Raw genomic sequence first — 15,766 nt, forward strand, 5'->3', positions numbered from 1 at the left:
CCAGGCAAACAGGCCCCTAGAAACTCGAACTAACGGGTGTGAAGAGGCCGATTTCTGCAGCTTAATTAGGGCTCTGCTGACAGCCTCTTTACAGCTGCTTTTATCAGTGTAACCAGCCCATCCTGGAGGAGGAAAGGCTGAGTAATAGCTGGGACTAGGCTTGCTAGAAAGTGGGAAGATGCATTTGTGTAACTCCAGAAGAGGCGCCAGGCGGACTGCAGCCACAGCGTTAGGTTCTCTAGATGGGTGACAAGCCGAACTTGGAAAAAACCTCTCCTAAATCTTGCTAGCCTAAGGGTTAGACCTGCTAGCTAGAATAAACATTCCCATTCTGCCTTCCCAGCTATGCCTGACAGGAGATTAAAGGAATAAAGGCAATGTGCTGCGTTGGGTTATAATGCGTTATTCAATACACAGCCTGTAACGGAGACATGGCAAAATACAAAGATAGTGTTTAATGCAACACATTTGAGTCCTAAAAGGACTCAAATGTATCAATTATTTCATTAATAACAGTAAAATGCCAAATATTTTCAAACATTCTTCTGTTATATTCTTTAGTTTATGAGTCTCTATTTGACTACAGATCACATCATTTTGAGGCTGCTTTAGCAGAAAATAACAGTGTGTGACATTTTCCTTTGGCAGGCTGCAGCAGACATTATTTTAGCACCTGAAATATATTAAGGGACATTTTACAAAGTGCTAAATCCAACGGAGTGCCTAAATGTGGATGTATATTGATAAACTTTTCCCCAGACTTTGCTACTGGATTGCAATCTACATCTGAAAACCGCTTTGAGGTGGTCTTAATTTAGTCTAGAATAGATCCACTTTAAATTAACACCAGCCTTTATTCCAAAACAATGTACTTGCAGACAAGCTGTCATAGTTTATTCCAATGTTTGAGTAAGAAAAAGCAGGAAAAGTAGAGTTTTTTATAATTTTGCTGAAGTTGTCTTGTATTTTTATTTTGTATATGTTGTGCCCTGGCTTTTCTTTTGACAGTACTTCAAGCTGAAAAACAAAGATGGATTTTTTTCCCCAGTGAATTTATTATGAAGAATGAAGGTCAGACTCCTCTTACGGCTGCTTTGTGCTATTGAAAAATACAGTGTGGCTTCTGCTTCGAGAGCACCTAATTTTGAAATCCATCTTGCTGAAGCAATTGCTATTAGAGGTGACCCGCGAGAGAGACGAGCCTTCCCTTTTGCCACTCTGTGATGGAATAAAAGACTTGAGCGATAAATTAGCTTAGTTTACCTGTTTGCCACATCAGAAGCTCAAGCTTTCCCTGCAGCAGGAGTGCTCGAGATCAAGCTAAGCAGCAAGAGGCACAGCACCATGGATCAGGGAGGACAGACAGGCAAATGTGGGGTTTTTTACTGCACCTTCTAAAATTTTGCTTCTATTGTTCAAAAGTGTTGGACTTAAATGATGGTCGTTTGGCACAGAGGAAGTTTATCCCCGTGCTTCCAGCAGCCTTTCACCTATTAAGGCAGCAAAAGCTCAATTCATGTATTTCTGACCTCCCAAAAGTTCCTCAGTAAAAACAGGAAAGACCAAGCACTACAGCTTGAATGCCTGGAAAGGACCCATCTCCCTGCACATCTTACAGCAGCAAGAGGTCACCATTTAAATGTTTTTTCCAAGAAGCCATTCAAAAAAATCAGGCTTACGGAGGGGAAACCGAGGACGTGTGCTGCTGTGTTTGGCGGGGGCATTTGTTACCAAGAATGAAAACAGTTTGGAAGAAATGTCTGGGAAGACATCCCTGACCCCTCCCGCTCCTTCCCAAACTGAAACATAAGAAAACAATGAAAATAGCACCTTTTTGGGAAAAAGTCTCCCTTGCCAAAATGCTGGGGTTGACCACACTCTTCCTCATCCTGGCCATGGGGAAAAATGCCCATCCCCTAAACTAACACTGGCCTGCAGCACTACAGATGGCATGAGGGCACTGATGGCAACTGGGGGGTCAGTCCTGGCAGCCCTCTCCTTGCTGCCAGCTCACCCCTGGCACTGGGGAGACACTGGTCGTGAAAACTGCTGGGAGGAGTGTCAGGTCATGGATCATGCCAGGGCTGAGTGCCTCATGCCTGGCTTTGAAACACAGATGGAGAGGGAGTGCAGTGGGCTGCAAGTAGGGATAGCAGAAACCGGCCATCTGAAGACAGCCGCAGTGTTAAAATCAGGGTGCTCTTTTAAAAAACTCTCAAATTTGTGTGGTGGTGACTCTTAGAAGATATAACTTTTCTTGCAAAATGTGCGCTGGTAAATGATTGAATAACAGTGACTCATGTTTTATTATCAGACTTGACTGTAGCGGTGCTTACGCTCGCTTCAGATTTGTTGACACACATTTCTCCTGACGCCTGCCAATGAGGAAGATGCTGTGAACCAGCACTGTAATGTAAAACACACTGGAAAACGTAGGGTAGGGCTGATCACAGCCTGAGCCCCCCCGGCACAGAGCAGCTTTTGGGGACAGAGGAGTTGGTTTTGCTATATCAGCCACCGGTGCAAAGTGCCGGTGGGTTTCTGCTCAGGGGCGCTGAGAGGCACGGCACCCACGTGGGTTGTCGGGGCGTTTCGCAGGACTAATCCTTTGGATGCTGCCTGGGACTGATGGCCGGTTCCAGAGTCACACCCCAGAATGCGTGAGTGGCTCCCAGTGGGAGGCTGCCAGTGAAAGAGACCCCTCCTTGCACCAGCCCTGCTGTGTCTGAGATGGAAAAAGGAAATTATCTGGTTTTGGGGAGCATTTGTACGAGGTGTTCAGTGATGGCAACAGTGTCTCTATCACTGCGTGCTCTGCCTCTGCACAGGAGCACCCGCGCTCTGCCTCCCTGCCTCTTCCTCCCGCCCCGCATGACATCCAGGGCTGGCAGCCCTGCTCCGGCAGGAAGCAGTGAGTTCACCTCCCCCCAGGATCCCCCTGGATCTGCGCCCCCCAGGTAGGACAGAAGGGTTGTCCTGCTGCCTCACTACTCCCAGACAATCGATGCCATTCCCGTGGTGCCAGGGGTGCTCAGGGACACCCCGAATACCAGGAGCAGCACTTGCTTTCTACAGACCCACAGCACAGAGGGATAAACCTTAATGTTTGTTGCTGCTGTCACAGGGTGCAACATTCTCAGTATGTGCTGCTGCCTGGGATCGATGTCCCTGCTTTGCTAGCCTCAACACTCATCTTTGAGTCCCCTGTTCCTACTGACGTGGGTTTTTCTTTTCATCTGAATCATTCAATATGACTTTGGAGCACAATGGAGCTGTGATTTTTTTCGAAGCCGCCAGCCTGCAGGAAACAGAAGGTCTCTGAATAAAAGGGAGGCTCTTGTTACAACTTCCCTCTTATTTACTGTTCCCAGTAGCAGAGAAGTAAAAAGACAATGAATGAAATGGAGGATTAATCATGCGTAGCACTGAAATATAAACAAGGAGCGCTGCTCCAAGCAGTGGCTCGTGCCTGCAGCTTGCAGAAATCTCATCTCTGTGATCTCCAGGATTTTATGAAAAAGGGCAAAAGGCAGAGGAGGCTCCATGTGTGGTTTTTCAAAAGTAAACTTGCAAACTGAGAACTTTACATGGACTTTTCTCTGTTCAGTGCTCTCAAAATTTGAGTTCAAGTTGATATCCCCTGTGCTTAATCACTGGTCCGTGACTTTTGCAGCGGAAACTCCCTATTTTCCTTTTTTTCTACATTAATTTTAAAACAATAAAAGTTCAGGACAACTCCTTTGTCCCACAGAAGACTTTTAAAAATGCTTCAGAGAACCTACTGTGCTGCACAGTGTGTAACTCTGCTCCTAAAAGGGGGATGTGGTCATTAGCCTTGCTCCTTTTTTGACTTGCTTTTGGGTTGGTATCCAGACACCAAAGGATTACTAATCATGTTCCTTATTTATTTTTTTTAATCAGATATTTACCTGTATTTGATTTCCAGCTATAGATTTTGATCATTCACACCAGCCTGTGCAAAGGTGTTGAGTTCCTCAAGTTAATTGGTAATAAATTAATCTTGGGAGGTGGTTTGTGTGAGGCAGGTTACGTGCATGCAACTTTGTGAAGGTTTTTAGTGGAGCAAAACATAGGAAAGAAAGGTGGAAACAGGGATGCATAACACAATTCAAATTGCCTGAAATGCCTGTAATAAATAGTTGGTTTGTGTATCTGAATATCTGCATCTGACAGGTAAGTACTGTTGATTTTTTTGGCATTGAGATGATGCATTTAATGTGAGGGTTGAGGCAAAGTGGAGTAGGTAGTTGTAAAACTGATAGGGAAGCTGCTCCCTCCGCATCCTTATTCAAAAGCTCCCACAGACCTCTTAACTGTTCATTTTACAGTTCTCTTTAGAAAATACACATGAAAAACCAAATGAAAGTTTATTTGGGCCACCTGCAATAATAAAATTCAAGTGACCCAAGTCTGAAAATACCACCATATGTCTCAAAGTGAGTATAAAAAGCCAGAGTATGGGATATATTTAAGCTAAAAGCCAAACCCAACCCATGTGTGCTAACACAAGACTTGGAGGATTATGTGAATGCAAGTATAGGTGGCCAAAGAGGTGGTGCATCTTAAATAATCCCTGCTGTAAGCTTCTGCCCAGCCTTTGCCTGGGCCAGGGAGGCTGGGGCAGGCACTGGGCAGGCAGGAGCCCTGCCAGACGCTCCTCCTGGCCTGGTCTCCCTGCCCGCCGGTGGCTTTCCAGCTTGCACTTGGTTTCACTTTCTCTTTCTGCTGTGCAGGGCTGCCCTGGAAGGGTTGCTACATCGTCTGTAGATTATTTACACTGTTAGCATGGAAATCATGACAAAATATATACTCCTTTTAATATTAGGATTATCTTTTTCTTAAAACTACTAAAGCCATGATGGTGCTGCATTAAACTAGTCAGTGATACTCTTAAATGCCCTTTCTGAATACTTTTTAAGAGGGGAATTGCATTAACCTCTCAGCTGCAGCTTGCTTGTTTACACACGGCAGAAGGACTGCCAGCCCGAACCTGCCTTGTCAGGAGGAGAAGGGTGACTTCTGTGGGTCCCACCACCCTCATCCCCTGGCACTTGCAGCCTCCAGGTGACATTATTTGCCAGTGGTTGCCTGGTGAGGAAGAGGAGGTGGGGAAGAGCTGCCTGGGGTCTTTGGTCACGGTACGAGTGCTTCCCAGACAGGTGCTTCTTTGCTTACCTTCGGTTTTAACTATTTTAGGGTAATTAATAATAGAGAGCTCCTGAGCAACCCAAATCTAGATAGTCTTTGGAAATTCAGATAAAAAAATTCTGGGAAGAGTCTGTGTTTTTTGTCCTTCTACCTGCTACAGCAGAGGTTGGAGGATCTCAAGCCAGGATGGGGGTTTGCCACTCTGCCCTGCTGGGTCCCCTCTCCAGTTGCAGCTTCCAGGGTTGGCAACTCTACCACTTCCCTGGGAAGCCTGTCCCACTGCTTGACAAAATGCTAATAAATGGTTTGCTGAAATTTTTTCTCTTTCCCCATAACTTTCTATTTTCAGCACTCTACTAACAGAAACTCAATGAATCTTCATGATAAGAAGATTCCCAAAGTTTATAGGGCTCTGCTTGCTTTTGGACTTGGTTTTGACTACTCCAGCAAGTCACCTGGAATTTTATAAAATTGCCACTCTACAACAGATTGAAATAAATAGATTATATATTGTTACAAGGTCTGAGGGCCTGTCCTTGCCAGGGTCCATCCCTGCCAGGTTCCTCTCAGGCTTTAGTCTCTCTGCCAAGGCTTTTGGGTGCAGGGTCCATGGCCAGGAGCCTTAAATCTCAACCCTCAAAATTAAGGGAAATTTCTAAAAGGAAAGGTGTGTGCTCCATGTCTCACCCAGCCACGGCGAGGAGGAGCACAGGGAGAGGGCTGCAGGGTGCTATCCCCTGCCCCAGACCCCTGTGCCTCTCTCCTCTTGTGTCCCCTGGGGTGCTGCAAGTAATAGGAGCTGCACGAGGTGGTGACAAGCCCCCAGCATTCCGGGTATTTGATCCGAGGAAATCGCCAGTGAGCCAGGAAATGTCAAGATTACATCACATGCATAATCTTGTAAAGCCCTGAAAAGGAGCTTGTTAAAATCTGTGTCCCTGCAGTGTGATCCCAGCTCCTTTCGTTTTTGCTTTGCACTTCCACTTTACAGGGACAGGCAGGCAAATCCTCCCCCCAGATATCACTTTACTGTTCCCTCTCTTTGATTTACAGCCCTTTTTTTTGCCTTGGCCTAGCCACTCCCAGGGGCTGGAGGAGCAAGTGTGCACTTTGCTGGGCTCCCAAAGGGAAGATGCTGGGATGCCCATGGGCCACATGGCACAGCCCATGGCTCCAGCACCCAAAGCCCTGGGCTCATGGTGATGCAGTTACAGCACAGCTTATCTTCCCTGGGAAAGAAGAGAGAGGATGTGGGAGTGGAGCTACCACCCCTTCCCATTGCTTGTGTTCCGGGTGGGCACCCTGGGCAGCCCAACAGAGCTGCAGGGAGGTGCCAAAACTTCATAGAGCAAAACTGCACCTCCTTATTCCACTGATTTTGCAAAACTATTAAGGAGCGTCCAGCAGAGTATGTGACCCACACAAGTTTAATTTCTTTTATAGTTTCTGTTTTGATATATGCTGGATGTGTTTTTATAAAACAAAGATTTATTGGAACCTGGAATTTTATGACTTTAAGGTTCACTTGAATCCAGATTGTGAGTTTCTCTTTTTGGAAGAGGAGGAGAAGGTTTAAAAGGGCCCATCTGCCTGTGGCACTTATGAAACTTTAGGCCAAGGATGACACCTTTTCCCTTAACTTCTACTATAATGCCAAACAAAAATTTACCACAAAATATTATGCCTTCCATATGGAATGCCCTGCTGTAGATATGGATCACTGCAATTGTGTTGGGCTTCTTTCTTTCAAGTTTTTATCTGTGCCATAAGGAAGTCAGGACTCAGTGTAGGGTCCAAGGAGGAGGGGCAAGACAGGAAAAACCCAAACCATATATAATTAATGACAATGTGCCTTCACGTCTGCTCTTGATTTTTCTTGTAAGAGCACAAGGCTGAAGAAAGCAGTGTATTTTTAAAACACAGTGCCAGTGTCAGACAGCTCCAAGTGGTCTGGTAGGAAACAACCAGCATCCAAGGAAGCAGAGCCTGAGTCCAGCTCTCTGGTTACCACGACATAAGTAAACAAACAAGTTTGTCACAAGTAATGAGGGCATTGTGCCAGTTTCAGTTAAAATAATGAAATAAATAAAAAAGAAATCAACCCCAAACCAACAAATCATTACAGCATGAGGAAAGTCCTGAATGAAATTGATTGTTCGTGCCAACACCAGAAATATATCTTGTCATAAACTCGGGCCTCCACATCTGCTTCAGCACCAGCGGATTCTTTATAAACAGCCTCTTTAATTTTATCTAACAGCCTGTTAGCAGACATGCAGTCCGAAAATACATCTCCTTTTCTTCCTCACACTATCCTGAGCTTGGCAGGGCACCAAACATGAGGTTCAGCTCCTAGTTCAAAAAAGCCCTTCTTTAAGCATCGACTGAGCTTGATTTAATAAAAACTCTGTCCAGCTTCCTCCGGGCAGCCCTAATGGGATGCAGAGCCTGGTGCTTCTCAGGGGCTGCTCCAAACCTGCTATGTGTTGGCCAGTGAGATTTTTTTGTGGTGAAACAATATTGCTCTGCGGTGCAGCTGGGGAACTGGCTGGTGTTCTCCAGAACATCTGCCCCGAGTGGTGCACAGCTTCACTTTCAGCTGTGCCACCCTCTGAAAATGGGGTGAGCAGGCAGCACTGTAAAAGCAAAGCAGAACCACAGCACAGGATGTCCTGGTGCCCCTAGCACCCCCAGGGCTGCTCCAGTGCCGCTGGTACCCTGCCCCCCCTCCCACTGACACTGCCTTCTCCAGAGGAAAGAGAGAAAAGCATCAAAGCCCCTAAAATTACTTCCAACTCCCAAGTTCCCCTGGTGGGGAGATCTATCCACACCGATCTATCCACTCGGTGTGGCACTGCCGAGTGCTTGTAGGTGCTCCTGGAGGAAAGACTGGACATTCACTGAAATAGAGGGAGCTTTGTGCTGGGGCTGCTTCCCAGAGGGTAGCCCCGACACCAGTGGCAGGACAACCACCTTCACACTTCCTGACGCTGATGTTCCCAAGCACAACACTGATTTTCTGGCTGCTGATTGCCTGGGAGAGCTGGAAGAGACATTGGCTGACTTTTAATGCTGGGACAAGAGTGGCTGACGTCACCTTAGAAGATGAAACACATCCCTGCTGTGAGGACTGCACCAAATTGCAGGCCCAAATTTCCCAAGAAATCATCACACAACATCCCATTCACTGCAACACAGGAACTCATTAGCTGGATAGTTGAAAACGTTAATAATTATCCCATTTAACAAACCAAGGTGTGGATTTCAACCCTCAAAGTTTGCTGTGCTAAAGAAAAATTAATGGTCTGGCATGTCATGATGTCCAGGGGAAAAGGATGTTTAATAGTTTCTCCTCATGGCTCAGTTGTTTATTTAAATTACTTGGAAACAAAACCAGCAGCAAACATAACTACTGCTGTTGTGAGGTGTGGTTAACAATAAGTAGATTTTATTTAGCATTACAGCAAAAGATAAAATGGAATGAAATAAAGAAAATGGAAGTTTCATGAGTGGTCAGCGAGCCAGATCCCAATGCCAAGACATGGAGGAGGATCAACAGAAATCCTGCAGAGCCCATCCTGTCAGTTGGTCATGCTGACAGAGGCAAATGAGCAGCACAGTTGTCAATGAAAGAGAACTACTCCATTTGGCAAAGGATGCTGCAGGTCTATAATGATGGAGGGACTTTGTTGGCTGGTGTGGGGGATGCTGTTGGCACCCTGGGGTTTTTCATCACCTCCTTCAAGGGGTTTTCTGACTGGTCCTTGGTGGTTGTGCCAGGGAGGTTTGAGAACCTTGTGCTGCTTGGCTGTCAATCCTCAGCAGCACTGGGCCCCACAACAGGGAAGGATCAGGAATTTGCTGGGGGTTTTGTGGTCCCTCCAGTCAGGTACCAAATTTCACTTTACAAAGAGCACAAACATTCATCCAGTGATACCTTGCTGATCTGAACATGGCTGATGCCCTTCAGCTGAATTTCAGCTGAATATTTAGGAGAAACAAGTCGAAGGCAGACAATTCAACAGCCCAGCTGTGAGCTGCAGTACCCCAATCCTTCCTCTTATGTGCTACTACCACGTGTTATTCAATCTTAAATTATTGAAAATCTTGATGTTTTGTAAATCCCATATCAGCAGGTATTGTATTTTATTTATACAAACATCCAGTCAATTAGCAGTATCAAAATGCTGACAGTACCTGTGCACACTCTGCAGGAGTTCCTGTCAGAACTACATTTCACATCTCCCTAGCATGGGCTCAAATAACCCCAGCTGAGGGGTACACATAGGTCTTCTTGGCAGCTCTTTTTCTGTCCAGTCCTATGACTGGTGAAGTCAAATGGAAAAGCCACTTCAGAGTGAAGAGGCCTAGAAGGGATATGGTGTGCAGGGGAGCAGAATGTTGGGCAGGGGAGCAGAATGTTGGCAAGCACGGGCACCTCTACTCAGATGGTGGCTCTGCCATCTTTGGAGATTTCCCAAAGCTGGCTTGATGAAGCTCTGGAAAACCCCATCTCTCTCCAAAGTCCTTTTAGCCTTGCTCACTCCCCCTGGAGCTTGCAGGCAGTGACACTCTGCCTCTAGCATTCTCTGAGCATTGTCCCTAAAAGCTTCTAAAACCTTTCTCCCAGTAAAGGCTGGAGGAGGTGATGCTGCAGTAGGAAGGAGGGTAAGTAGGAGGCTTGAAAAGGTCACATAAAGGCTGCAATTTCCAAATGAGTGTGAAGGAACTGGATGCTTTAACACCCTCCAACTTAAACACTCAGTCTGGGCTGTTACTGGAGTGTGCCATAAAACTGCATTTTCTTTACCTATTCAAGGAGAATTAGTGGGAGAGACCTGTGAATATCCAGGAGAAACCTTTTTTGGCTGTGAAGGCTGTTCTTCCCCACAGGAAGGTTGCTGGCAGAAAATAACGGCTTGTGGACAAACCAAGTCAGAGTGGCTGCAACAGCAGCAAAAGTGGAGGAAGGAAAATGCAGCCTCAGATGAAACTGAGACAGTAAAAAGAGAAATAACCAGTTTGAGGCATCCATAGGTTTCCTGGACTCAGAGTCAGCCCCCCTTTTCCTGCATTTTGATGAGCACTATAGCAATATTCCAGCCATTATTACATTAAGAAGTTTTTGGCTTTTCTGCCTGCAAAAATAGTCATCACTTGTAAATTGAAGGCATCACTCTCTTATCTGGTCTGCAGCCAGAAGGGCTGGAAGCAATAGAAGAAGTGTGAACTTTCTCCTTCATCTCAGAGAACATTAACTTCAAAGCCTAGCCATAAACTTTCAGATGTAATGACTATTTGTCCGAAAGAGAAACACATCAGCTTGATCAATGAGTGAAAGGTATAAAACACAGAGGTTACATTTGCTAAACACTTGGGAAAAACGTGTGGTTATACTTGGGTGTGTGGAGGGGGGAGTTGTTACTGAGTTATTTGGACAGGCAGGCAGGCCCAAGGGGCAGCTTCAGGGTTGTCGTGGGTGGTTGTAGGCCCAGCACTGAGTGGTTTCTGTCCCAGAGGAGGCTGGGCTGCCATGTCAGAGTGTGCTCCAACACGCCCTTGGGTGCAGACCTTCATCACCGAGTGGGGACTTTGTGACTGTGTTGGCAGCTACGCTACTCTGCTTTTCCAATAAACTGTGGGAGAAAACATCTCTCCTTTCAGCTGCTCAAACAAAGAATTCAGGACCACCAGGACTTTCTCCTGTGTCCTTGCTCCAGCTGTGTGAATGCTGACTGGAGAAAAATCCCCCATGGGTGCAGCTGCCTGGTGTCCTGAGCATCACTGAGCTCCAGGGCACAGGGAACAGCAGTGCTAACACAGCTGGGCAGGTGTGCTCAGAGATTTCAGACACTGAAATGTGGGTGATACTGCCCACATCCTTCTTCCTTTTTCTTTAACATGCTTTCCATTTTTCTGATGTAAGTTCCAGGGAAATAGAGAGTAAGGATGTCTTTTTGAAATAGAGAGTATGGATGTCTTTGTTTCTGTGGCTTGCATATGAGGACTCTAGAGAGAAGAAAATTTATGCCACTTTTTTCCTGAGGATAACCATTGCCCTTCCGGATAACATCCCTTCTCCCCTCACCTGTTGGGGCTTGCAGGAGGAGCCTGGGCCCCATCCTCTCCCTGGGCAGTGGTGCATGATCCTTGTGCATGACACATGGTGCTCAGGGAGGGCATTTTCTAGTTTTAATCAACTATTTGGTGAAAGTGTTTTTAAAAAGACAGCTTGCTGCTGGACACCAGCTTCTGCTTGCTGGGGCTCCAGGGCTGGGGAATGAGGTCCAGACCTGTGCAATTCCTGTCTGAGGATGGAGAGGAGGAAGTGCCAGAGTATGAAGAGAGATTTTGAAAGGTCTGTAACATCTTCTGCCAACATCTTTTTTGAATCAGCCCTGCGTGAACAAGTGAGAGCCCAGAAGAGCCGTGTCATCCTTGAGGACAGCTGGGCTTGCTGGGGGGCAACTCCATTTGGGATGGGAGGCAGAGGGTTGCTGCCACTGCTGGGGGGAAGGAGATGTTTTGGGGTTGCTGGCTGCTCCACAGGCTTCGACAGCACCCTGATTTCCCCCTGTGCTGTGCTTACCTGTCCCCCAACTCCCCTAACTCTAGTGTCAAACAGCCTCTCTAGGGAACCAGAGAGCAAACCTGAGCCCTTCTTGCTCACCACACATTTTTGTGTCCCCATATCCCTGTTGGAGTGAATGAAGCTGGTGGGGTGCACCCAGGTTTCCTGCCATAGAGGTAGTGTTGAGAGGAGATGGTGGCTCAGCTCTTGAAGTCTCTACCTGACCCTAGATATGCTCTGGCCTCCAGGAGGGGAGTTACCAAGACGCCTTCTCCAGGCCTTGTCCCCTCTACCCTCCTGCATTCCAAACTGAGCTCCTCCCAGCATCCTGGGGAACAAGCCATGGGGATGGCCATGAAATGTCGAAGCTGGGGGTGGCAGTGGGGGTTGAGATAACATTCTGGAAATGTGAAGAACAACTGTTTGCTGAATCCATCTGGTTGCCCTCCTCCTCATGGTATATCACCTGCCCCACCTTGGTCCCAGTGGAGATTCCAAGGACGAGGGCAGGTAATAGTGGGTAGAAGTAGGACAAAGGGAGCAACAGGAGGACAGTTAAGTAATTTATTTTAAGGGGCACCTGGCTTTACCCAGGTAAAACCAGTGCAATGCCAGCAGGCCCCACATTCAGCAGATCTCCAAGGGTGTTGGTAGAGCAGTGCTCAGCTTCCCCTGCAACAGCTCTGTTTGAGAGAGGCACCTGCATGCTGGGCTCCTTTTCCACTGAGAAACTCTACCTGTGCTTTGTAGGTGTGCTGTGTATTTAAATCCGGCCTTTGCGAAGGGATCCACTACAGCAATCCCCTTTACGTGCCTGGAGTTCCATTTTCTACCTCCACTGGATCAAGTTCTGGGCTTCAAAGCATGCAGGGAGCAGTGACCTGTTTTATTACACAATCATCAAGTAATGGCCCTTCTTTGTTCCTGTATGAATAATAGTAGAATTGTAGTTATATTATATTTTTACATGGAGGCTTGCCAGAGGCTTTTTTTTTTTTTTTTTTTTAGCATGAGACTTGAGATTTAGTCTGAAAAAAAGGAATAGGAAAACAAGAATCCTGGCAGCTTTCTACCTGGCTGTGCAGCTGTGCTGAGAGAGGTGCCCTGCAGATCAAAGGAAACCCGCTCCTGTTCTCCCCAGGTGCTGCAGGGTTTTCCCTATTAGAGCAGATATTGGTTATCAGGCAGCAGTGCTATGAACAGCACAAATGTGCACTTTGCTCTCCAGAGGTTATGGGAGCCAGAAGGATGCCAGATTAGATTTAGGAAAGCACATATGGATGTATTGCCTTCTTCAGCCTTGCACCATTCCTTGAAATCCTCTGTTGCTCTGGAAGAAGACAGAAAGTGCAGCTGTGGATGATCACAGCTGTAGAGGCATAATTGCAATTGCTGTTTGAGAGCTGCTTAGTGCTTCTGATAATCCTTGAGGCCTTCAGTGAGTGACTACAGGATGAAGGGAGAGCATTTTGGAGCAGGGATACAGCATAGGAACAACTCTGCAGAAGGACTGGAAAAAAACCACCTCTAGTTTACATTTCACTGAGGGTAAAGGTGCTCTGAGGCAGAACAAGCATCAGTTCAGACTGAAACCCAGACTTCCTGCTCTGGGATTTCAGATGTTTGGAAAAAGTCCTTGACACAAAGCTTTATACCATGTCTTGCCCTAAAGGCTGAGATGCCACCATAGCTCATCTCTCAACCCAGTCACTGGCCAGAACTACAGCACTTGTCCACCAACAGCAAATCCCACCAGTTCACTTCATATATTCACAGGGGTGTCTAGCTTCTGAGGAGGTAAATGGGAAGGTGACAGGAGTGAAGTCTCATTTCAATGTTGGGATCAACTGTGCTTCAGCAAAACCTCCCTCTAAGCCCCATACACTGCGTAACAGATGGCACATCTGTTTCTATTTCCAGGGTGATCTCACTAATCACTTTTTAAGAATCCAGCATGCAGGGTTAATCAACACGAGCTGAATTACAGTAAAGGTTCCTACAGCAGTGGAAAAATCCTGTGCAACTCCCTTTCCTCGTGTTATCCTCTTGGATAGTGGGGTTTATCCTCTGCCTGAATTCTGCCCAAATCCTCATGATCCATACAAAACCAAGGCCTCTTTCCAAAGAGCTTCTGCCTCTCCAGGCCTTTGTCTGTTTGACAAGGCAGATCTTCCAATAGTTGATTTTCTATTTGGCAGTCAAACTATAGGCTAAAAAAGCATGATACAGGTCAATCCCCAAACCCTCAAAAGAATGGAAAGGGAGATTCCCAAGGAGACTTTGTCCTCAGCCACAAGGCCTATGAAGAGAAGGTGTCACCCACTATAATCCACTGGCTATAACACAGCCTCAGGGCACACAAGATGCAAGTTCAAACCCCTTCTGTTTCTCATAGAGAAAAATATTTTTAAAAAGGTTTCCTAGAAGCAGCACCACATCCAGTGTGCCAGGCAGCACCAGAGGCACGTTGAGATGGAGCACAGTGAGGCAGGAGACATGCTACACCTGGCTGTGCCTACCCTGCTCAAAACAAAGGCCAGGGCAGAGTGGCACTGCTGGGCTCACAGGCACTGTGCCTAGAGCTCGCTTCACAAGGAGAACATTTATCTTGGAAACAGCTACTTGGAGTGATCCAAACCAGAGCTTCAGAGTTAGTGGAGAGCCCAGCAGAGAATGTTCTTTGGACCGGCACAAGCAGCTCCCTCTGGCTGCCAAGCTGTGCTGCTCTGGGCATGGATACTCCTGGGACAACTTTCAAGAGCCACATGGACAAGCTCTGTTTCCCTTCCCTTGTGATGCTCGTCCAGCATGGTCCCACCAGCCTTTCCATCCTTCAGCTCTCCTGAACACTCTCATGCCTCAGTACAAGGCATGTCACACACACTATGGAATCCCAGCACTGGTGAGCTACAGCATCGTCTTCGTTATCCTGGGCATTTGATGCTGGGGTTAAAAAAACCTCAAAACCTACAAAAATACTAGTTTGCTCTTAGGTCCATAGGCACAACACACAGGGCCAAGCTAAGCTGGGGTCAAGTGCCACGGCATGCAGTCAAGACCAATCTCCTTTTTGTTGGCTGGCCCTGCTCTGAAACACCTGCTCTCATCCACTACCTACCAGATCCCAGGCCAGTTTTTTGGGGCAGGCAGTTTAGTCTTGCAGATACTCCTTCTCTATCTGGTCCAATAAATAGTGTAAATAATTATCCTCCGAGCAAGAGGATTAAGACAGCCCCATTGCAGGCCGTCCCATAGCCTGTGGTTTGGCCACACTCTGAAGATACAAGACATTGGGTTAATCCTCGCTCCAGCTGATGCTTCCTTTTGAGATCAGTTTCAAAAAAAGTAAAAAAAAAAAAATCAAACTAACAAATTAAGCCATTTTGATGTTTCTAATTTTTGCAGTTAATTCTGATGAATGGTTGCACATCAATTGGCAGATTGCTTTGGTCAACCAGAAAATGTGCTTTTCAGTGGATAAGCTGTTCTTCAGAAATCATTGGCTCATCTTGTACTCCCTTCCCATTACCACAGGAGAGGGAAGAGATGGTGCAGATACTGCTTCATGTATGATCATCTCTGCTCTGGCTCTAATGTAGCTACCAGATGGTCTCACCCTCTGCCTGTTCTTCTGCTTGGAGACATTAAGGATCTTCAGCAGTTTCCTTCTCTTGCTCTGGGCAGCTTCTTCCTCAGCTGCACCTTTCCCACTGCTGTCAGAATGGCCATGTCAAGAGTTGCTTACTAAATTTCCATATTGAGGATTTTTGGCTACTATAATTGGTGTTTCTATGTCCTCCTTTCCAGACGCAAATCTTTATGATCCCATCAGGTTATGCCATCTGTTTTCTGTTACAATTTAAACACCTTCTTAGGGACAGGTACACACACAGTGATTCTGTTTGCTATCAGGACATGGCAGTGGGGCTCCACAGGTGACGTAGCTGAGAATGGCCACAAGTCACAGCATCATAGAACTGCTTGAGTTGGAAGGGACCTTAAAGACCATCTAGTTCCAACCCCACA

Source organism: Lichenostomus cassidix, chromosome 1 (genome assembly GCF_008360975.1).
Source record: "Lichenostomus cassidix isolate B80296 chromosome 1, HeHo_3.0, whole genome shotgun sequence".
NCBI classification, from domain to species: domain Eukaryota; kingdom Metazoa; phylum Chordata; class Aves; order Passeriformes; family Meliphagidae; genus Lichenostomus; species Lichenostomus cassidix.